We start from the raw sequence: 23601 nt of genomic DNA on the forward strand, positions 1-23601 counted from the left end.
GTCATAGCCCCACTTCCAGGTTTTTCTGCTTATGTGATATTGAGGAATGGAACCCAGGGCCTCATGCATACAAGGCACACACTCTGCCACTGGGCCACCTTCCCAGACCCTATTTTTTATTATCTTTAAGTAGTTAAGCAAAGGAGTTACCATTCAACCAACCAGCTTACAAATACAATGCATCTTGATCAATGTCTCCCCTTTCATCCTTCTCCCCCATCTCTCCCAACTCCACCCTAAGATTAATTTAAGGAAATTGTCTATGACTTCTGGGGATAGGAGGCGCTCCTCGTGGGCCTTGAAGAAGGGGAGACTGAAGGACTTCAAGTCATCTCTCCCATTGCTTCAGATTCACGTCTACCCATTGATCTCTGAGCCCTACAGACACCCAGCACATGTCTTTATAAACATGCGGTAGGTTTCCAGGTCCTGTGCCCAGCTCCATGCTAAGCCCTGAGATGCAGAGTCTGTGTCATATATCTACTTAGTATGCATTTATCTCCCTCCCCTCCCTCATGCAGTGCACCCAGTGAGGATCCACAGAGCTTGCTGACCCCAGTCTGAAGCCAGGCAATGTGGACACACTGAGAGCCTGACTCAGGTTGATCTTCTGCAACCTGGGCAGGAGTGGAGGAGGGGAGAGGGTTGTGTGTGTGTGTGTGTGTGTGTGTGTGTGTGTCAGAGGGAGGACCAACAAGAGAAACAAATAGAGAGTTCAAATGTGAAACGATTAAAAAAATAAATCGAAGGGAGTGAGATAAGGCAGTAGAGCCCCTGCTCCCTAGTTAACATTCATTGGATTGAATAATCAGGCTTCATTATCTCAAATTGTCTGCATATTTGCCCTCAAAATGCTAATTTACAGTTGGCTGGGAGCAGTCTCAGCCTATTTTGACTAAAATATTATTTCACTTTATTGAGCATTGTTCTTAGCTGTCGGGCATCTTGGTTTAGGAGGGGAAGAAATAGAGGGAGAGAGGAAAACATTTTCTATCAAAGCTATGCCCCGCTCAAGTCTGATTATGGGCTCCCTGTTTTGTGTAGAAATGGCATTTCTAAGCCTCCAAGTAAAATTAGTCTTTATCATTTTCTTTTAGGGGATAGAGAGTTTATCATTAATCTCAAGAAAGGAAATAGAAATAATTTTTTGTTGTTTTACTGAAGGTGAAAAATCTTGCATATCCCCCTCCCTGCTCTGTGCAGAGGCCCCAGCTCCCTCCTCTTCCACTTTCTCTGTGACCTCCAAAAGCCTGGAATTCTTTGCCTCTTGCCCTTTTCTGTCCTCCAGATTTCAGTGACCGAAAAAATTGTCCCAGGCTACTTTGAATCAGTTCTGGAGTCTGATGAGATTTCCCAGTTTCAGTCCTGGAAGACCAGATGTGGAATCCAAGTTCAAGTCTTCCTTTTCCTCTTCTTCCTTCTCCTCTGGGTTGTGTGCATGTGTATATATGCATGTGTATGTGTGCATGTGTATATATGCATGTGTATGTGTGCATGTGTATATATGCATGTGTATGTATACACATGTGTATGATTGTATTTGCCTTTTTTTTTTTTTTGGACAGACTCTCATGATGTAGCACAGGCTGGCCTGGAACTCTCCATTCTTTAGCCTCCCAAATGCTGAGATTATAAGATGGTTTTACCATGCTGGGTCAAATTTGATTAGAGAATTGAGAAAGACACAGATCTCCTTGGAGCTGGAAGTGACCAAAGACCCTGCATTTGTGTTCACAGAAGAGCATAGTAGCAGGCACTGGTGGCTCAAGTCTACAAGCCTAGCTACTCAGGAGGCTGAGATCTGAGGGTCAGTCACAGTTAGAGGTTTTAAGCAAACCCCCAGCCCTGGCAGGAAAATCTGCAAGACCTTATCTCCAATGAACTACCAAAAAAAAAAAAAAAGCCAGAATTAGAGCTATGACTCAAGTGGTAGAGTGTCAGCTTTGAGCAAAAGAGCTCAATGATAGCCAGGCACTGGTGGCTCATACTTGTTATCCTAGCTGCTAAGGAGGCTGAAATCTGAGGATAACAGTTCAAAGCCAGCTGGGGAAGGAAAATCCATGAGACTTTTTTTTTTTGATTGTGGGGCCTGAAATCTGGGCCTGAGCGCTGTCCCCCAGTTCTTCAGCTGTAGACCAATGGTCTATCACTTGAGCCTAAGCCCCACTTCCGGCTTTTTCTGCTTATGTGGTGCTGAGGAATGGAACCCAGGGCTACATGCATGCAAGGCAAACACTCTACCACTGAGCCACCTTTCCAGTGCCCCATGAGACTCTTATCTCCAATTAACCACCAGAAAACTGGAAATAGAGCTGTGGCTCAAATTAGTAGAGTACTAGGCTTGAGCAGAAAAGCTCAGGGACAGCACCCAAGCCCAGAGTCAAAGCCCCATAGCGGAACAAAAAGAGCATGGTATTTCAGACAACAAGCTATGAATGGCAAGTTGGGTTCAGCCTGAGGATGGGCCACACCGAGCCATCCATGCTCCTCACCACTCCTGCCCAGCTTCCCTAGGGAGTGAGGAGGACAGGGCTTGGGGGGGGGGGGCAACCTGGGACAGTCCTTGTCCAGTCTAGCTCTGCTTGTGGCTACAGTCCAAGGGAAAAGAGTCTTAAATTCACTTTGCGGAAGTGATACTGTGGTAGAGTACTAGCCTTGAGTGAAAAAGGTCAGGAGCAGCGCCTAGATCCTGTGTTCAAGCCCCTTGACCAAATATATATATATATATATATATATATATATATATATATATAGAGAGAGAGAGAGAGAGAGAGAGAGAGAGAGAGAGAGATTGATTGATAATGGGCGGGTAGGGGTTAAGCTGGTGGCTCACACCTGTAATCCTAGCTACTAAGGAAGCTGAGATCTGAGGATCATGGTTCAAAGCCATCCCGAGCAGGAAAGTCCGTGAGACTCTTATTTCCAACAAACCACTCAGAAAAAGGGAAATAGTGCTGTGGCTCAAGTGGTAGAGTGCTAGTCTTACGCTGAAGAGCTGAGGGAGGGACAGTGCCCAGGCCCAGAGTTCAAGCCCCACGACTGAATATATATATATATATATATATATATATATATATATTATATATATTCACTTTTCTCCAAGACTGTTCAACCAGAGCTGGAAGACAGTGTGTAGCTAGAAGTTACACAGTTAAAGTTGGTCATTTGGGGAATTTTGTCCTTTCCTTTCAGACTCCTTCCAAATGCCCTCTCTAGTCCAACCTCCCTCACTGTTTTGCTTTCTCCATCTCATAGTTCTCCTGTTGTCAGTGGGTGGCTGATGCTCTGTGAAACAGAAAGGCCCTGGCTAGCTGAGATCCCTGCCCTGTCTTTGGTGTACTGGTCAGCCAAGGACTCAGGAGATAGTATGCCCAGACAACAGACCTCCATCTTCCTACCACAGCTAGTACCTTCCCAGTCAGCCATCTGCTCAACCAAAGTGTAAGGCAGATGCCTTGTTCTGCTCAGGCAGAAGAGGACAGATTCCTAGGCCAAGGTCCAGTGTCACTGTGTATGATTGGCCAGGATGTACACTGCACAGGAGCATCTGGCAGGGAGGATAACCTGAGATTCGAGCTCTTGCTCTCTACATTGAATACTGCCTACTGGCCTCAAGATGCATTTTCCCCAACTAGAGGATGTCATGTGGAATAGCCTAGCACTGTAGAGCTCACTTACTTCTCTTTCCCACTTGTACCGACTTCAGTCATGGGGCCTAAACCCTGGGCCTGGGCACTGTCCCTCAGCTCTTCAGCTCAAGGCTAGCGCTCCACCATGTGAGCCACAGTGCCACTTCTGGCTTTTTCTGCTTAGGTGGTGTTGAGGAATTGGGCCTCATGCATGCAAAGCAAGCACTTTACAAGCCACCTTCCCAGCCCTGTTTACATGGTATTTTTGTTTGTTTTATTATTTATTGTTTTTTCATTATTTGTTTTGGTCAGGGTCTCTTATGTCGCCCAGACTGACTTCAGATTTGATCCTCCTGCCTCAGGCTCCTCAGGGCTAGGATTATAGGCATGTGCTATGGATCCTGGCATCATCTGGTTTTAACAAGATCTGAGGCCTCCCAACACTGGTCTTTTTCTGTCTATTGCAGTTAGCACCTGTCATGGGCCAGGTCCCCAAGACCCTGGTCATGGTAGTTACTACTGTCCCTTTCAGACAATAGACTCCTTGAGTCCCTTTAAGAGGCATCAGCCTCTGGTGAAGAAGAGCCAGTGGTGAGGGAGATCTCCTCAGGCACATTACAGCAACATAATGCAGCCCACAGGCACCCCTGTGCTCACTCACACAGAACAAACAACACGCATGCGTCCCAGCCAGCACCATGCACACAACAGACACTGCAGGTACCACTTTACCCTCACCCTTAGCAAGCACCACAGATACAGGCACATATCAGGAGACACTACATATATGCCTATACTCCACCCATACCCAGTCAATCCCTCTAAGTCTATAGTCATATCCAATAGCACACCCTCCGCTAACACACACACACACACACACACACACACACACACACACACACATACACGGAGCAATTGTATATACTCCTATCTGCTCACATTCACTGAACTCATTGCTGTGAGAACAAACCTCCACCAGCCCAGAAGTTACATCTTCCTGGTTTGCCTAACATGATCACTGAGTACGAAGCAGAGGTCCTACAGCCCATTCAAAGAGAGGCTTCTGGAAGATAAGATGCTGTCTCATATGTCACCGCAGACATGTGACCTCGGTCATCCTCTCCTCAATCAGAAACAATGCATTTGGGGCACTTGTCTAACCAAAGCCCAGAAAGGGCAAGGATGCCAGGCATGTACCACATAGCGTGTATCAGGGCCCACCCTCTGCTGGGTGCCCTGGGGACAGATAAGGATTCTCAGGTCTCTGCCTCTAGGGACCTGCCTTTCCATGTCTGGCTGGAGAGAAAAGTAAGAATTGGTAGGAGAGGATGGGAGAACACACAGTCATCATGCAAAGCAAGCAACCCAGGGGTGGCCATGCAGCCAGCCACTTCTAGAAGGAAGGTCTGGGGGAGAGGGAGGTGGGAAGGGAGTTATCCATTCACCAGCAATTTATTCAGCTCTCACTGTCCACCAAGGACTGAGGACAGTGACTGCGTGAGGCGAGGCCCTGCCTTGTGTTGTTCCACCTGGGAGATGCTTTGCAGCCCCATGTGGAGAGCAAGGTGGTGTGGGGGCTCTGAATCAGATCTGCAGGTAGTAGGCAGTGTTGGGAGCTACCTCTCTGGAGAGTCTGGGGGCAGGCCTGGGACTGTGTTGAGGAAAGGAGGTGCCCAGGGTACCTGATTTAGGGAAACGTTCACTGCTCTCTGGTATTAACCTCATACTTAGCGATCGTGACATGGCATGTCCCCTAAAAATGCCTATGGCACTTTGCTGTCCATAGCCTAGCCAGTTCAGAATGATGGGGAAGGCATGAGAGTCTATTTGCTTAGCCCAAACCTTGGTTTCTCTCCCATGTCTCTTCCATGTCTCTTACTCTCCCCCAGTTTCCCTTATTTGCAATAACTAGTATATGTCTGGGATAAGCAGAAAAGGTCAAAAACTATGTACATATGACCAGATAAGATGATGTTACGCGAAATGAATGCCAAGATAGGGACACAAGTGGTTTTTTTTCTTACTATTGTTCCTAACGTATTTATAATGTACCATGTGATTTTTTTGTTTCTTTGCATGTTCCTACTCCCCCTCCCCCCCCGTTTTCACTGGATTTGATGTAGGTGCCCTGCATCTTGTATATACACTTCTCTAGCTTGGGGAGGGGAAGGGAAAAAAACAAATGCTTAAATAGGGATACAGGTTGACCCATTGTAACAATGATACTATGCTGAAAAATGAACTTTACGATTTAAGGGGTGGGGGATGTAGTTGTGGAGGTGGGAGGGAAAGGATGGTAGTAGAAAAACAAAGGAGGAGGTAACAATGCTTTATAGGAAATGAACTCATTACCTTGCTCATGTAACTGTCACCCCTCTGTACAGTGTTTTTACAATTAAAAAATGTATTAAAAATTTAAAAAAAATATGGCCTAGTGGTAGAGTGCTTGCCTCCCATGCATGAAGCCCTGGTTTCGATTCCTCAGTATCACATAAACAGAAAAAGCTGGAAGTGGCCTTGTGGCTCAAGTGGTAGAGTACTAGCTTTGAGCAAAAAGAAGCTCAGGGACAGTGCTCAGGCCCTGAGTCAAGCCTCAAGACTGGTAGATAGATAGATAGATAGATAGATAGATAGATAGATAGATAGATAGATAGATAGATAGATAGATAGATAGATAGATAGATAGATAGATAGATAGATAGATAGATAGATAGATAGATAGATAGATAGATGGATAGAGATATATAAACCTGTGGTTCTAGATGCAGAGAAGTGACTCTGTTTACCTGGCCTGAGGCAATAAATCTGGAAGGTGCAGCCCCGTGTGGTTCTGGGCCTGGATGGGGAGCCCAAAGGTGAGAGGCCTGAAACGAAAGTCAGCCGGGATGGAAAGGGGTCTGGTCCATGTGAACCAGTAATCGTGGGTTGCTCTCCATGGCACCCATAGCACCCCATCTCTCTCCTTGTCTGTGTGACCTCTCATGAACCCCTTGTGGATCAGCTCATGTCTGGAGGTGGACTCGGTTTGGATCTCTGGGGGACCCCCTCCCCAGTTCTTTGCTAAGGTCCTAGGGTGCCAAGCCCAGGCACACCCCAGGGTCTTCTGCACTCTGTCCTTCATCACGGTAAGGGCAACGTGGACTAAGCACCAGCACTCCCCGGGCGTGGGCTGAGTTGTGGATGCTCCCCTCTTCCTCCAGCCCCATCTTTCCTTGTCAGCCACGATGGCCTTTCCGGGGACACCTGCGACCTGGAGTCCGGAAAGACCTTGGCTATCAGAGGCGGTGGGGGTCTCCAGCCTCGAGGGCGCAGCGGGGAGGGGTGCAGCTCCCCGAGGGGAGAGGGGAGCTGGGCCCCCGCGCTAATCAATGGGCCGCAGCCGGCGGGAGGGGCCCGGTGCAGGGATTAGGAGCGGGACCCGCAATTACTGGCTGTCGCCGCTCGGCTTTCCTGCGCCCGCCCGCGCGGCCCCAAATGCCTCATTTCAGATGCAGCGCCGCACTCCGCCTGTTTGCTCGCGGAGCCGGGGCCCGGGGGCAGCAAGCCAACTCGCAAGTGTATCGCAGATTAGAACCCGCGGGGCAAACACGCCGGCCGCCTCAATCCCCGGGCCTGGATTCCGCCCGCGGAGGCGCCCGCCCCGCCGTGACTCGACCTGCCGGGGAGGAGGGGCGCACCCCGCCCCGGGAGAGCCCCCAAACAGGGGGGGCACCGAGGGGAGGGGACACGATGGGTTTTCTTCCCAGCGTTACACCTTTCTTATAAAGATCGTGCAATCGGAAGGCCTGCTATCCTTCAAACCTGGGTTAGCACAGAAGAGGGGCGAGAAGAAAGGAAAGGAGAGAGGTCAGAAGGACAAGCCAGGCGACAGGACATTTGAAGGAGGTTTCCTTTCATCCCAGCTTCCCACACTCCATGGCACGCTGTCCCCAGGCCTGGCTCTAACTCTAGCCTTTCACCTGCCCACACCCCTAGTTCCCTATCTGCCAGGTGAGGGCAGAGAGAGCATCTGGCCAGACAGGGGAAGGCAAGGGTCCCAAAGGACTGTGGTCCCCTTCTTCCTGGTGTGTGTGCATTTGGGGACTGGCATTGGGCTGCCCAGCACCCACGTGGCACCCGGGTCCCAGTACAGCCACCTCAGTGCTGGGCAGCCTAGATGGACTGCACTGGTCATGATGCAGGTCTGATTCCTTGGTTCTTTTACCATTGAGCTTTTGGCAGGTTTTCTGCAGCCCCAGGCACAGGTCTGTCTCGAACTCCCAAGATCATGGGATTGGGGGTGTGGCTCAGTCGGTAAAGCACTAGCAAATGAGTGAAAACAGCCAGGTTAGAGTCCCCATCTTGGACTTAGAAAAAAACTCCTAAGATTGATGGAAAGGACAGTCCCAGCCTCCTCTCCTGAGTTCTGTTAGACTCATTCATGTCTTCTCCAGGGCCACATTCCTGGCTAGAGTTTCCCCTGCCCTGCCTGGGCACTACTATACTCTAGCCTCAATCATGAGTGTGCACACGCGCGCACACACACACACACCACCACCACCACCACCACCACCACCATCATCATCATCATCATTCCTATGCAGCCTTTGGCTGGGCTTTTCCCCAGCTGCTCCCAAATTCTGCCCATCTCTCAAGGAATAGTTAGCTCCCAGCCTTTTCCTGTAGGAAGCCCTCTATGTCTTCTACTAGAGCTGATGTGAACAAATTTGCTTAGCATCTGATCACATAGTCAGGGCCCCTGTGTGGGTCCTTAGCAGACTTCCCTTTTCTTCAGACAGGCTGCATGTTCTGTTTGGGCTGGGGGGTTGGCCGGGGATAGTATTCTCCAAATGCCACCCCCTTCACCCCCCAGTGTTGGATGGTAGGTTGGGTGGGGCCTAGGGCCCCTGTGCCCCAGTGACTCCTCTCTCTGGAGTTATATGGGGACTTCTCCACTTTGGCTCCTGTGACATTCCCCTTGAGAAACAAAGTCACATGTAATCACTCTTCCTGGAGAGATTCAGAAGTCCCTTCCTCAGCCATTGACACCTCTGAACTGACCAAACAATTCCCTCTGTGTCCTCTCCATCCTTTTATAAATTCCTTAGTGAGCTGCTAGAACTCTTGGAAAAGGCATAATGTTCCTCCTGGGAGGAGATCAGCGAGCACTTGTTTCTCCTCTGCCTTTGGAAAGCAGTGGTTCCTCCTCCTCCTCCCCTCTATTCCCCCCTCCCCCCCCCCCACACACACAGCAGATTTTCTCCTTCCCTGTCCATCTCCTGCTCTCGCTCTTGAGACAAAGTACCCTGCGCCTTGTCTCCCAGGTCAGCATAATTACCAAAGCTTTGGAGGTGAACTGTAGGTCATGAGGAGCCCACTCCCCAGGCTCCTGTGAAAGGAGCCTTTCCCTCCCAGCACAGCCCCCTCCCTTGGCTCTCCCTCACTTGCTGAGACCCAGGGGCCCATCTCTGCTGGGGCGGCCAGGCGCTGCATCATACGGTCTGCGCACGCCCTCTACTGCTCTCCAAGAGGAATGACACTGTACGTGTGCCTGCCCTTGTTCTAAGCAGCAAAATATTTCCCCCTGCTCTCAAGTCCCTGCATAGATAGCATAGGAGGTACAGCACTTAAAAAAAATAAAAAATAAATATAAATCTCACTGTATCTAGTATTGGGCTCAGTACCACCTGAAGCTACTACCATAAGGAAAGGAAAACTTTTCCTCTGCCTCTCCCAAGGCCTCAAAATTACTGAGCCTATAAAATAAACAGAAGGGGGCTGGGAAGGTGGCTCAGTGGTAGAGCGCTTGCCTTGCATGCCTGAGGCCCTGGGCTCGATTCCTCAGCACCACATAAGCAAAAGGAAAAAAGCCGGAAGTGGAGCTGTGGCTCAAGTGGTAGAGCACTAGCCTTGAGCTGAAGAGCTGAGGGACAGCACCCAGGCCCAGAGTTCAGGCCCCACAACCGGACCCAAAAATAAAATAAACAGAAGGTAGGCTGATTAACAGAATATGCATCAATGTATTATGTGCATGGGAGCATCCATGGAGAGAAAAGTGAATACTCAAAAACCCAGTGAAGCTGAGTACCTGTGGCTCATGCCTGTAATCCTAGCTGCTCAGGAGGTTGAGACCTAAAGACCGTGGTCCTGAGAGGACCACAAGGGTCAAGAGAGGAAAAATTGAGAGAAAATTAGGGAGGGGGTGACACTGTTCAAAAAGAAATGTATGCCGGGCACTGGTGGCTCATGCCTGTAATCCTAACTACTCAGGAGGCTGAGATCTGAGCATCAGGGTTCAAAGCCAGCCGGGGCAGGAAAGTCTGTGAGACACTTATCTCCAATAAACCACTAGAAAACCGGAAGTGGCTCAAGCGTTAGAGTGCTTGCCTTGAGCTGAAGACAAAAAAAAAAAAAGAAAAAAGAAATGTATACAATACCTGACTTATGTAACTGTTCCTCACCTTTTTTTTTTTTTCAGTTGTAGGGCCTAAACTCTGGTCCTGAGCACTGTCCCTCAGCATTTCAGCTCAAGGCTAGCATTCTACTACTTGAGCTACAGCACCACTTCCAGTTTTCTGATGATTTATTGGAGATAAGAGTCTCAAAGACTTTCCTGCCCAGGCTGGCTTTGAACCCTTATCCTCAGATCTCTGACTCCTCAGTAGCTAGGATTATAGGCGTGAGCCCCAGCACCGGCTTTTCCTAGGCTTCTTTAGTGCCATCTCCCTTCTCAAGTGAGATCTCAGTAATACTAGAGCCCAGGCTTCCAAGGCTACCAAGGCTACTCTCCCAAAAAACAAGAGCACACAGACTCGACTCCCTGCATTTCCAATCAGGTCTGTGTCTGCTTTGGGGGTTGAGTTTCCTGGAAGACAGGATCCCATTTTCTCAGCCTCCACAGAGCTGTTGGAACAGTGCCCTAGGGAACTTGGAGTGAGTTACCTACAACAAATAGGACAGGAGAGAGGTAGCAAGGGCCCCCTATATGTGTCTAGACCCAGTAAGCGCTTCTGTAGAGTGTTTACCTGTTTCCTCCACCATCACCAGGGTACCCGTGGAGATCTGGAGTGCCTGGCTGCCTAGCACCCAAGATCATTCATGTTTGGCCATATAAGGGGTAGTGCTTTGTTTTTGGTTGGTCTGTAGTTACTCCTGGGGGGAATAGGGGCAAGAGGAGGACTTTGGCATTCTTCCGAACTTTCTCTTTGTCATTCTCTAAGTCATCTAGCCCTTCATTCTCCTCTACATCACCAAAGTCATTGCCCTCATTGTCTGACAAGACCCCCTCACCCCAGTGACCTGGCTGGGCACTCCAGACCTAGATTCAGATTCCCTAATCAGGAGATCTTACAAGGTTGAAGAAAGCCCTAGCTTCATGGGTGTGAAGCTGTGCAGGCTCACAAAGTCCCAAACACAGAGGCCTTGACGTTAGTTTGATGCACTGATATCATCATCTTTAAATTCTAAATGACTTTTGCTTTGTTTTTTGTTTTTGTTTTTGTTTGGTCGGTCGTAGGGCTTTAACTCTGGGCTTGGGCGCTATCCCTCAGCTCTTCAGCTCAAGGCGAGCGCTCTACCACTTGACCACAGCACCATTTCCAGTTTTCTAGATAACAGTCTCACAGACTTTCCTGCCTGGGCTGGCTTTGAACCGTGATCCTCATATCTCAGCCTCCTGAGTAGCTAGGATTACAGTGCCCAGCTCTAAATGACTTTTGAACAGTGATCCTCATGTTTCCACATTTTGCTGAATGGCTTTTGAACAGCAAACTTCATATCAAGCATAGGGCTTCACAAATCATATAGCTGGTCTTGGCTGCCATCACATGATAACTGGGGCTGGAACACCCAGAAAAAATTCATTCACAAATCTAGGGGTCTGGCTGGGACCTCAATCATTTCTCTCCACATGACTAGATTGGGCTTCATGACAGAGCAGCAGGACCCCAAGAACAAATATGCCATGCAGTGAAGCCAGGTCTCTGATCACAAAAGTCAAGAGTGATCAATCAGCTAGATCACAAAGTGATCTGAAGTGATCAGGACCTCAGATCACAAAGGTCAGAAGTTACAGAGCACTACTTTGTCCACATCCCATTGAGCACAATGAGTTGTGGGGTAGAGCCAAAAAAAAGGGCTGGAGAAATGGCAGGGCCACTGTGCCACAAAGCATGTGGGAAGTCATCTTAGGAAACACACCCTACCATGTGATGTCTATGTCCTATCTGCCCAGCAGATCTGACTTCATCAGAGGAAGTGTGACAGCGCCCTCTGCCCTGTGCCCCTCCACCACACTCTCCACCCTTCATTGATTTAGTTTGTTTTTCAGGTCAGGACTCCAAGGAAGCCTAAAGGACTTGCCTTGGCCAAAAGTGGCTGAGATGTCTATGGATCATTGTAGGGTGATGGGGAAAAGGTGGGCTAGGTGAACAGGTACAGGAAGCCTAGGGACATGGCCTTGTCACATTCTCTGTAAGCAGTGAGGACAACTTAACTGGTGAGGCCAAAGCAGAGACAGAGTTTATTTGCTGCTTAACCTAAGGACTCCAAGACAGAGCACTAGCCTCCCCTGGGAGCAGGTCAGATGCAGACCCCAAGCCAGAGGTGCTGCTGGAGCTACAGCAGAGTGCAGGCAGCTCACAGACAGGTGGAGGTTGGGGCTGTAGAGGTGCAATGCTTGGCGCTGGCTGCACAGTAGCATCACCTAGGAAGCCTTTCCCACTCCCAACACCCTGGCCACACACTCAACCAAACACGCTGAAATCTCAAAGATGGGATGCCAGCATTTTGATCATTTGTTCCTCTCTGGGGAGCCCTGCTAAATTCCAAACCCTTACACTCCTCACTGGCTTTTCTCCCAGGACAAGAGGGAGCCAGGCTGAGCCCCTCCATATCTTATTCCAGTGGGGTTCAAAGCTCTCTGCAGGAGCAGTGACCCTCCCTGGAAAATTCTCTGGAAGCCAGGGGTGGGGGAATTGGTCTGAGGTCAGCCCATGCTCTCTCTTCCCACACCACCCCCACATTTGAGGACTCTAAGGGGCAGTTCTCCATGCAAGTGTGAACAGCAAACAAATTCAGTCTGGACACAAACTTCCTCACAGGAACTTCAAGTGGGAGGGCTCGGTTCAACACCAGCCTGGAGACCCTCAGCAGGTGGCCAGGCCCTGCACCTGGCCTGGGTAATGAGGTCTCCCAGGACTTCTAGGGCCCCACCAGCAAGGCTTCTCGCAGCCTGCTCTCCTCCTGGACTCACCCTCCCACCTTAGGGCAGATGGCAAAGGCTCCCATCATGGCAGCTCATTTGTAGGCCCTAAAAAGGTGACAGGGGACATGGGAATGTCTGGTTTAGTATACAGGGCTTTGACAGGTTGGCTGCTAAGACCTCAACCAGCCCCAAAGTTCTTCACTACACAAGTGTTGCCTACCCTGTTGCTCGCTCTTCCTCTCTGATCAAGTTTTTTTTCCCTGGCTTGCTCATCCTCAAAGGTAGGCAACCACTAAAGGACCAGACTAGCATTATTTCTTTCTGAATCTCACTGGGTCTTGTACCCTGACTGGCAGGCTTTTCTCTCTTTGAAAATCTCTACAGAGAAAAGTCTCCTGCTGAGAGCCTGGACTGCTAAAGTTTTCATTAACTTCTCCATCCAGATTCCCAGAGAAATGGGCCCCTTTGGTTTGACTTCATTTTTTGCCTTTTAGTTGTGGATGAAATCCCTCCCTTCCCTCCCCACCCCACCCCCACCCACGCACCCTGGGGTAGAAACTAATCACCACTGTTCTTTGTAACTCTCATAAAACACATCTCACAGAAAAGTTCTCAAACAAATATGTGTTTGTTAACTTCAGTCTAATTAGAGAGCATAGATTTCAGAGAGGGTCTTCAAAGCAGCATACATTAAAAAAAAAAAAAGAGGTCGGAAACACTAAGTAACTGCAAAGTGCCATGTGTGTTAGCATACATCACCCCTAGCTGACTCTGTGCATTCCAAGGAGAAAGGAACAAACAACCTTGTTTGCTCTTGGCCTGTCAGGTGCAGGGGTTCGCAGGAGAAGCAGAGAAGGAGGCCATGTAGGGGTTGAAACTGAGACAGGCTGAGCACAATAAGTAGTATGGGGCCTTAGGCCCTCTTACCTTGCAGTCATTGCTTAAGACCTGATAGTGTCACCTTGTAGTTCAGCTCCAAAGAACTGCACTTCACCATTTAGCATCTCTTTGGTTTTGGTTTTGTTATTTGTTTTTGCTTGTGCCAATACTAGTGCTTGAAGTCCAGTCACCACGCTCTCCCACTTGGCTGTTTTGCTCTCAAGGCTGGGACTCTACCACTTGGGCCACATCTCTACCTCTGGCTTTTCTTTATGTTGGTTTGTATTTGTCTGCTTTGACTGGCTTTGAACCTGGATCTTCAGATCTCAGCTTCCTCAGTATCTAAGATCATAGATATAAGCCACCAATGCCTGTCTTGTTGTGTTGTGTTGTGTTGGTAGTCCTGAGTGTTTAACTCAGGGCTTTGCCTTTGCTAGTCAGGCAGGAGCTCTACCACCTAAGACAGCTAGCATCTCTCTTTGGGATGAAAAGGCTTCCCTTGGAAAGATGAGAGAGGAGAGGGAAGAAGAGAGGAGGGAAGAAGAGGTGCTATAAAAGGGACAGTAAAAAAAATATATATGGAGAAGGTAGCTGGGCATCTGGGTTCATGCCTGTAATCCTAGTTACTCAGGAGGCTGAGATCTGAGGATTGCAGTTCGAAGCCAGCCTGGACAGGAAAGACCCAGTGAGACTCTTATCTCTAACAAACTACTCAGAAAAGCTGGAAGTGGCTCTGTGGCTCAAGTGGGAGAGTGCTAGCCTTGAGCACAAAAAAACTCAGGGACAGCACCCAGGCCCTGAGTTCAACACCAGGATCAGAAAGAAAATAAAAAGAAGAAGAACGAAAGAAAGAAAGAGAGAGAGAGAAAGAAAAGAAGGAAGGAAGGAAGGAAGGAAGGAAAGAAGAAAAAAAAAAAACTATCTGGCTCTGGTGCCGCATGCCTGTTATCCAAACTACTTAGGAGGCTGAGATCTGAGGATCATGGTTTGAAACCAGCCTGAGCAGAAAAGTCCATAAGACTCTTCTGTCCAATTAGCCACTCAAAACCCAGAAATGGAGCTGTGGATCCAGTGGTAGAGTGCTAGCCTTGAGCAAAAGAGCTCAGAGATATCACCCAGACCCTGAGTTCAAGCCTTATACAAAAATAAAAATAAAAAATAGAGGTGACACGGATTCAGGGTATTGAGGAGAAAGGCAGCAAAGGATGCACTGAGAGCTCCACTAGGACTAAAGCTCGGGCTGCATCTGTGTTCCTTTCTGCAATCCCAAGAAGAAACTTGTCCCTTACTCCCGTCACATACTCTAGTATGGAGCCTGCTATCATTCTTACTGTTATTACAATACTTTCCTCTTCCTCTTTACTCCCTTCATCTGCATGCTAATGGATTAAGACCAGAGGAAGAGACTTTAGGGGAGAGAAGAATGGGGAGAAGGGAGGAATTGGGTTAAGGGACAGCTAAGAGAGCTCCTGGATAAGTTCATTATAAATAGAAACACATGAATGTATCTATGTACCTGTGTGATAAATATACATAAATGTATATGCCTATGTACACATGTATACATTGATATACATACAACACACACACACACACACACACACACACACACACACACACTTGTATTTCATTAGTGCCCGCTTCCCTATGTTTCACCAAAACTGAATACTATCAATTCTTTTTTTTTTTTTTGCTTGAACACAGGGCCTGGGCTCTGTTCCTGAGTCTCTCTGTGCTTAAGGTTAGCACTCTACCACTTGAGCCACAGCGCCACTTCTGGCTTTTTCTGTTTATGTGGTATACTGAGGAATCAAACCCAGGGCTTCATGCATGCTAGGCAAGCACTGTACCACTAAGCCACATTCCCAGTCTATCAATTCTTTTAGTCTTGAGAAATGAATGGTAGGCAGCACTGTGACCACCAGACCACCATATGAAGCTTTAGCTCACCACCAAGAGGCTCACTTCTACTAGCCAGTCCATACAGAGAAAGGCAAGTGCACCAGCTGTGACCAACCCTATAATCCATCGTACCATCCAGTCCCTCTTTCAGGTCAGTTCACAGACTTGGAACTGGGCATCATACTATCCCCTTCACCAATCTGCTCAAAAACTATCATGTCCTTACTAGACTGCTCAGGATGCCAGAGCTCATGCATTCCAATATATCCTGTGCTATGGGCCCAACCACTCCTAGACCCCTGTCTAGCTGTGAGCCCAGATTCCAATTGCTTGAGTCACAAACACAGACAATGGCTCACGTGCTGCAGAGGCTGCTGTTGCAGCTAAGTCTACTGATCCCACCATTCCATGGCATAAACATGCTGGAGGAGTTCACAGTCCTCAGCAGTATCCAGTTCATGGCAGGTTACCATGCAATGGCCTGAGGTCTGAGGTACAAGGTAAAGGTGGCTTCCTTATTGGCATCCATCTCTCCTAAGAGCAAAAGTAAATGTTAGTCAGGCTTTGCAACCTCCTCTTGCTGGTATACTTGCTAGATGCTGTTGCACATTGATCATTCATAAGTTCTTCATACACTTGAATCTGAAAGGTGGATGAAGTGGTAGCTGTAGCTTGACAGCCTACCAAGCTAGACAGGCTGCTTTAACAATGCCACTGCTGTCCAACTGTTTAAAAAATGAATCAGGGCTAGACACTGGTAACTCATGTCTGTATTCTTGGCTACTCAGGAGGCTGAGATCTGAGAATCTTCATTTGAATCCAGCCAAAGCAGAAGAGTCTATGAAACTCTCATTTCCAATTAACCAGTAAAAAGATGGAAATGGAGCTGTGGCTCAAGTGGTAGAGTGCCAGCCTTAAGCAAAAAGAGCCAAGCACGAGCAAAAGGCCCTTTCAGGCCCCAATAATGGCACACAAAAAATAAAAATGAAATAACAAATGGATCAAGGATAGAAGAGAGAGTAAGTAGAATACATTATAAACATGTACAAAAATCTCACAATAACATTCCTCCCTGTATAATTAATGTATGTTCATGAAAATGAATAAATTAGGGCTGTGATGTAGCTCAATGTTGCAAGTGCAACATCCTGGGTTCAATCCCAGGTACCAAAAATCTATCTATCTATCTATCTTATAGCTTTTTTTAAAGAATAAATTAATTTTTAAAACAAACAATAAAATAGAACAAGGACCACAAAAGAAGGCTGGGCACCCATGTAATTCTAGCTACTCAGGAAGTTGAGATCTCAGGATCACCGTTCAAAGTCAGCCCGGGCAGGAAAGTCCATGGAACTCCAATAAACCACCAGAAAACTGGCAGTGGCACTGTGGCTCAAGTGGTAGAGCACTTGCCTTGAGCTGAAGAGCTGAGGGACAGCACCCAAGCCCAGAGTTCAAGCCCCACAACCAACAAAAAAAGAAACATATTTCATCAGAGAAAACCACCTAAACAGCAAAACACAAATATCATAGAAAAAAATCACAAAATATTAAATAAATTAAAAAGAAACTTTTGAACCCTACGTACCAAACATAATGCTAGTCTTAGATTACTTGATTTAAAATCATCATCATCCTCAACCAAACAAAACACAAAGTAAAATATAAAAATTATTTTTTTCTGGCAGTGGTAAGGATTGAACTCAGGGCCTTGTGCATGCTAGGCAAGTGCTCTACAACTGAATTATATACCTCTGGCAAATAAATGTTGAGTAGTCCCTGAGGAAAAAAAGTTTTAACAAAGTACATTCTTTTCTTTAATTTTGAAATGGCTCAGAACATCATTTCTGTTCTAAGTAACAGAATTGACAACTAAACAAGGAAATGTAATTTGGATTATAAAATTCTTGCTTGAATAAAAATTCCTTTAACAATGAAAAATATACCATTTATCATAATTATATTTACTACTATCATTGAGCTTTTTTTTTTTTTTTGGCCAATTCTGGAGCTTGAACTCAGGGCCTGGGCACTGTCCCTGAGCTTCTTTTGCTCCAGGGTAGCACTCTACCCCTTGAGCCACATTGCCACTTCTGGCTTTTTCTGTTTATGTGGTACTGAGGAATCGAACTCAGGGCTTTGTTGCATGTGCATGCTAGACAAGCACTCTATCACTAAGCCACCTTCCCAGTCCTCACTGAATATCTTTTAATATGATTAGTCAATTTATATTTCTCCTTTTATGACATTTTGCTCATTTTCCTTTGGGTTATTTCCCTTTTCCTTATAGACACTTTCTTTTTTGTGAGGGTTTTGGGGCTTGAACTCAGGGCCTCACACTTTAACTTTTTTGTTCAAGGCTGATGCTCTACCACTTGAGTCACACCTCTACTTCTGGCTTTTTGATGAATAACTGGAAGTAAGAGTTTCTCAGATTTGTCTATCCCCAATAGCTTTGAACTGTGATCCTCAAGTTTCAGACTCCTGAGTAGGTATGATTACAGTGAATATGGCTCCTCTTTATTGATTTCTTTTTTATTTTTTTATTTTTTTTGGGTCTGGTCGTGGGGCCTGAACTCTGGGCCTGGGCGCTGTCCCTCAGCTCTTCAGCTCAAGGCTAGCACTCTACCACTTGAGCCACAGCACCACTTCCGGCTTTTTTCTTTTTGCTTATGTGGTGCTGAGGAATCGAACCCAGGGCCTCATGCATGCAAGGCAAGCGCTCTACCACTGAGCCACGTTCCCAGCCCCTTCCTTATTGATTTCTAAGAACTCTTTTTTTTTTTTTTTTTAAAGCAAGGTCTTGCTTGAGAAGTAAGACGGTGAGCAGCTGGGCAAGTGGCTTAGTGGTGGTAGAGCGGTTGCCTAGCATGCATGAAGCCCTGGGCTCGATTCCTCAGTACCACATAAACAGAAAAGGCTGGACAAGTGATGCTGTGGCTCAAGTGGTAGAGTGCTAGCCTTGACCAAAAAATAAAAAGCTCAAGGACAGTGCCCAGGCCCTGAATTCAAGCCCCAGGACTTGCCAAAAGAAAAAAAGAAGACTGAATATGTGATCTACTTACTTTAGCTCCTCCAGTGCTAAGATTAAAGGCATGTGCCACCATGTCAGGCTTTGCAAAAACTTCATTATACTAGGGAAATTTGTTTATGAACCAGTTCTTATTTTTCTTCAACATCTGTTACATTACTAATATACATTGTATTTCTTTGATAAGTTGTATTTTGCCTTTAAAAAAATAAAACTTTTAGGGCTGGGAAGGTGGCTTAGTGGTAGAGCGCTTGCCTTGAATGCTCGAGGCCCTGGGTTCGATTCCTCAGCACCACATAAGCAGAAAAAAAAAAGCTGGAAGTGGTGCCAGGGCTCAAGTGGTAGAGTGCTAGCCTTGAGCTGAAGAGCTGAGGGACAGTGCCCAGGCCCAGAGTTCAGGCCCCACGACCGGACCAAAAAAATAAATAAATAAAAATAAAACTTTCAGCTAGGAGCCACTGAGTCAGGCCTATAACCCTGGCTGCTCAGAAGACCAAGATCTGTCAGATAGGGCAGGAAAGTCTCTGAGATTCTTATCTCCAATTAGCTACTAAAAAAGCCTAAGGGGAGCTTCGGCCCTTGTAGAGCACTAGCCTTGAGCAAAAAAAAATGACCAGGGATAGCACCCAGGCCCTGAGATCAAGCCCCAGGACTGGTACAAAATAAATATTAAAAAATAAAATAAAAATAGCACCCATAATCCTACCGCCAACGCTTTATCAAACATTTTAGTGCAGTTGTTTTCTGTAGAGAAATAAAACAATACACAACTATCACCTCTCTCACCAGTGAACTCATCTCTGTCTTGATTTGACCTTTTAATCTATGGTGAGCTGGTTCTATGTTGTGTCAACTTAGCTACATTCCTCAAAATTTTATTCCCAGCAAGGCTCTGGGCAAGGGTGGCCACCAAGAAGTCTATTGGAAGCTCTCGTAGCTTAACCTGGCAAACTGCTGAGCTCAAAGCTTCTTCAGCTCCACCCAACCCTCTCTTATTTCCCTAAGAAAAGTATTTGTTCTTAGTTCCAGCATGAAGGACTTCTGATTGTCCTGGGGTCACCTATACCAACATAGAGAACTTGGAGGAGGTACCTGGGGTTTGAACTTATGGTTTTGTGTTCTACCACTTGATCCAGGCCTCTAATCCTACATTTTACTGGTTATTTTGAGATGGAGTCCAGCTGACTTTTTTTGTCAGTCATGGGGCTTGACTCTGGCCTTGGGCAATGTCCCTGAGCTCTTTAGCTCAAAGCTAGTGGCCACAAGGCCACTTCCAGTTTTCTGGTGGCTAATTGGAGAGAAGAGTCTCATGGACTTTCCTGCCCAGGCTGGCTTTGAACCGTGATCCTCAGATCTCAGCCTCCTGAGTAGCTATGATTACAGGCGTGAGCCACCAGCACCCAGCTGGCTGCAGCTGGCTTTTTTTGAGGGGGAGGGAGTCTGGTCGTGGGGCCTGAACTCTGGGCCTGGGCGCTGTCCCTCAGCTCTTCAGCTCAAGGCTAGCACTCTACCACTTGAGCCACAGCACCACTTCCAGCTTTTTTCTTTTTGCTTATGTGGTGCTGAGGAATCGAACCCAGGGCCTCATGCATGCAAGGCAAACACTCTACCACTGAGCCACCTTCCCAGCCCTGCAGCCGACTTTTCTATCCTGGCTGGCCTCAAATCAAGATCCTCCCTGTCTCAGTATCCTGAGTAGACATTGTAAGGTCTGCTCCTGGATGGCGAGCATACTCCACCCTCCTCGCAGCAAAGTCTCCACCCAGTACCTGCATTACCTAGGCAGTCACATCTGCATCCACTGAGGTCACTTCTGAATTTGATGTGGCCAAACCTTTCTCCACCCATGCCCTAGATAAGGCTAGCCCAGGCCCTGATGCCCTCTCCCAGCTCTCTCTTCTCTTTTCTAGCTCTTTCTCAGCTCTTTCTTTTCTCTTTCCCAGGTCTTTCCCAGGCCTTTCCCAGCCATGTGGAGTGCCAACCTGGCCTGGTCTTAGCAGGTCTACTGAATAAACCTACCCCTTACCTGAATACCACGTGCATGGTATGGTTCTTACTCGGTCACCTCTTTTTAAAAACTTAACAGACACGAGCCTTCAGAACTTGGCTCCAGTTTATTCTTATTCTTCCTCTGGGTTCCACTTTATCCTTCCTCTTTCCTACCTCACAACCAGCTTTCTATCCCAACTCCTGTCTGAAGCCTTCAGTCCCAGCTCCAAAGAAGTAATGCCACCGGGCGCTGGTGGCTCACGCCTGTAATCCTAGCTACTCAGGAGGCTGAGATCTGAGGATCGCGGTTCAAAGCCAGCCCGGGCAGGAGACACCGTGAGACTCCTATCTCCAATAAACCGCCAGAAAACCGGAAGTGGCACTGTAGCTCAAGTGGTAGAGCACTCGCCTTGAGCTGAAGAGCTGAGGGACAGCGCCCAGGCCCAGAGTTCAAGCCCCATGACTGACCAAAAAAAAAAAAAAAATACTGTACAGAGGGGTTAAAGTTACATGAGCAAGGTAATGAGTACATGCATTGTTGCCTCCTTTGTTTTTCCCCTACCATCCCTTCCCTCCCACCTCCACAACTCCCCCCCCCCCAAGTCTGCATATATTCATTTGTGACTGGCTTTTGTTTTCAAATATTTTCAATCTGAGTATGTTTTTGTTTGTTTGTCATGGGATCTGAACTGTGGGCCTGGGTGCTGTCCCTTAGCTCTTCAGCTCAAGGCTAACACTCTTCCATTTGAGCCACAGTGCCACTTTCAGCTTTTTTCTGCTTACATGGTGCTAAGGAATTGAACCCAGAGCCTCATGCATGCGAGGCAAGCACTCTACCACTGAGCCACTTTCCCAGCCCTTGTGACTCTTAACTCCAATAAGCTACTAAGAAAAAGCCAAAAGTGTGCTCTGGCTCAAGTGGTAGAATGCTAGTCTTGAGCACAAAGAGGCTCAGTTCAAGCCCCGGGACTGGCAAACAACAACAAAAAACCTATGTAACTAGTTCTCAAGATTATGTAAAGCCACATTCTCCTAATAAATCCCTAATCTATGTCACTCAGAGTTCTTCTGCTCTTCAAGATCATGACTGATAAGGAGTCTTTTATAATAAAAAGAGGAACTGTAAAGGGTTTGTGAATTTGGTCTGGTTATCTGAGGATTCGGTGATCAAATTAGAATTAAATATATGAAAGGAGCTCAGCAGAGGTTACCAAAGGTAAAGAGATAACTGGTATTTCATACTAAGTAATGGAGGGGGAAAAAACCCTTAAACCATCATCTATAAACAAGAGTAATCAAGTATTTATAGGAGTCAAAGCTTTGGTTAATCAAACATTTGCTTAGATAGTTCAAGACCAGTCAGAAGCTAGGGCTCTGACCTGTAATCCTACCTGCTCAAAAGGATGAGACCCAGATGACTGTGTTTCATAGCCACTAAGAAAATTCTATAAGGGCTGGGAATGTGGCTTAGTAGTAGAGTGCTTGTCTAGCATGCCTGAAGTCCTGGGTTTGATTTCTCATTATCACATAAACAAAAAAAATCTGGAAGTGGAGCTGTGGCTCAAGTAGAGTACTAGCCTAGAGCAAAAAGAAGCTCAGGGACAAGGCCCAGGCCCTGAGTTCAAGCCTCAGGACTGATGAGGTGCCAGGATTGGATGACCAAGTGATAGAACTTAATCACCCAAAACAAAGTAGGTGCATTTACTCATTCCAAGAACATATGGATAAAAGAACTGATGAAAAGCTAGGTTGGGTATATTCGTGTGTGTGCGTGTATGCGTGCGTGTGTGTGTGTGTGTGTGTGTGTGTGTGTGTGTGTGTGTGTGTATTCTTAACATTTGAGTAGTGTGTATTCTTAACATTTGAGTACATATATATATGTATATATATATAATTTTAACATTTAAGAGACTGAGACAGGAGGATTCCAAGTTTGAAGACAACCCCCCAAAAAAAAAATCAGACTACAAAGTGGCAGTAAGTCCCCAAAAGCAAAGACAAACTAAGTACACAGTATGGAAATCAACCAAACACTTGATGGTTACATAGAAAGGGGAAAGTGCTTTGATCTCACTGGAAAATATGTTCCCTGTGATTTAAGTTGGCCTTTCATACTGACAAAGCTCCCATCAAAATTACCATCTGTGAGCTTATAGAATACCTCATTTGCTATCACGGCATTATTCTGATCAAACCATTTCACAGCAAATGAAGTGCACTTTTTACTTAAATCAAACACAGGAATATCCTATGATCCCACAATTCTATTCCTAGGTATACACTCAACAAAATTCACAAATATGTTTAACCAGAAGCACATTTAAGTGCTGGGTAGTAGCTCAGTGGCAAAGCACTTGCTGGGCAAAAAGAAAATATAAATACACACACACACACACACACACACACACACACACACACATCATGATTAAGCCATCATGCCTGTAATCCTAGATAATAACGTTGAGATTTTATTTTAGGATTACTGTTCAAAGCTAGCTAGGGCCAGAGGCCGGTGGCTCATACCTGTAATCCTAGCTATTAAGGAGGCTGAGATCTGAGGATCTCGGTTCAAAGCCAGCTGGGGAAGTAAAGTCCATGAGACTTTTTTTTTTGTCGGTCGTGGGGCTTGAACTCTGGGCCTGGGCGCTTTCCCTGCACTCTTCAGCTCAAGGATATGGCTCTATCACTTGAGGCACAACGCCACTTCTGGTTTTCCAGTGGTTTTATTGGAGATCAGAGTCTCATGGACTTTTCTGCCCAGATTGGCTTTGCACCGTGATTCTCAGATCTCAGCCTCTTGAGTAGCTAGGATTACAGGCGTGAGCCACCGGTGCCTGGCTTTCAAGACTCTTATCTCCAATAAACCACCAGAAAACTGAAAATGGTGCTGTGTCTCAAGTGATAGAGCCCTAGCCTTGAGCTGAAGAGCTGAGCAGCTCAGGGATAGCGCCCAGGCCCAGAGTTCAAGCCCCACGACCACCCAAAAG

This window comes from Dipodomys spectabilis, unplaced genomic scaffold (genome assembly GCF_019054845.1).
Source record: "Dipodomys spectabilis isolate Male_0828 unplaced genomic scaffold, ASM1905484v1 ptg000262l, whole genome shotgun sequence".
Classification (NCBI taxonomy): domain Eukaryota; kingdom Metazoa; phylum Chordata; class Mammalia; order Rodentia; family Heteromyidae; genus Dipodomys; species Dipodomys spectabilis.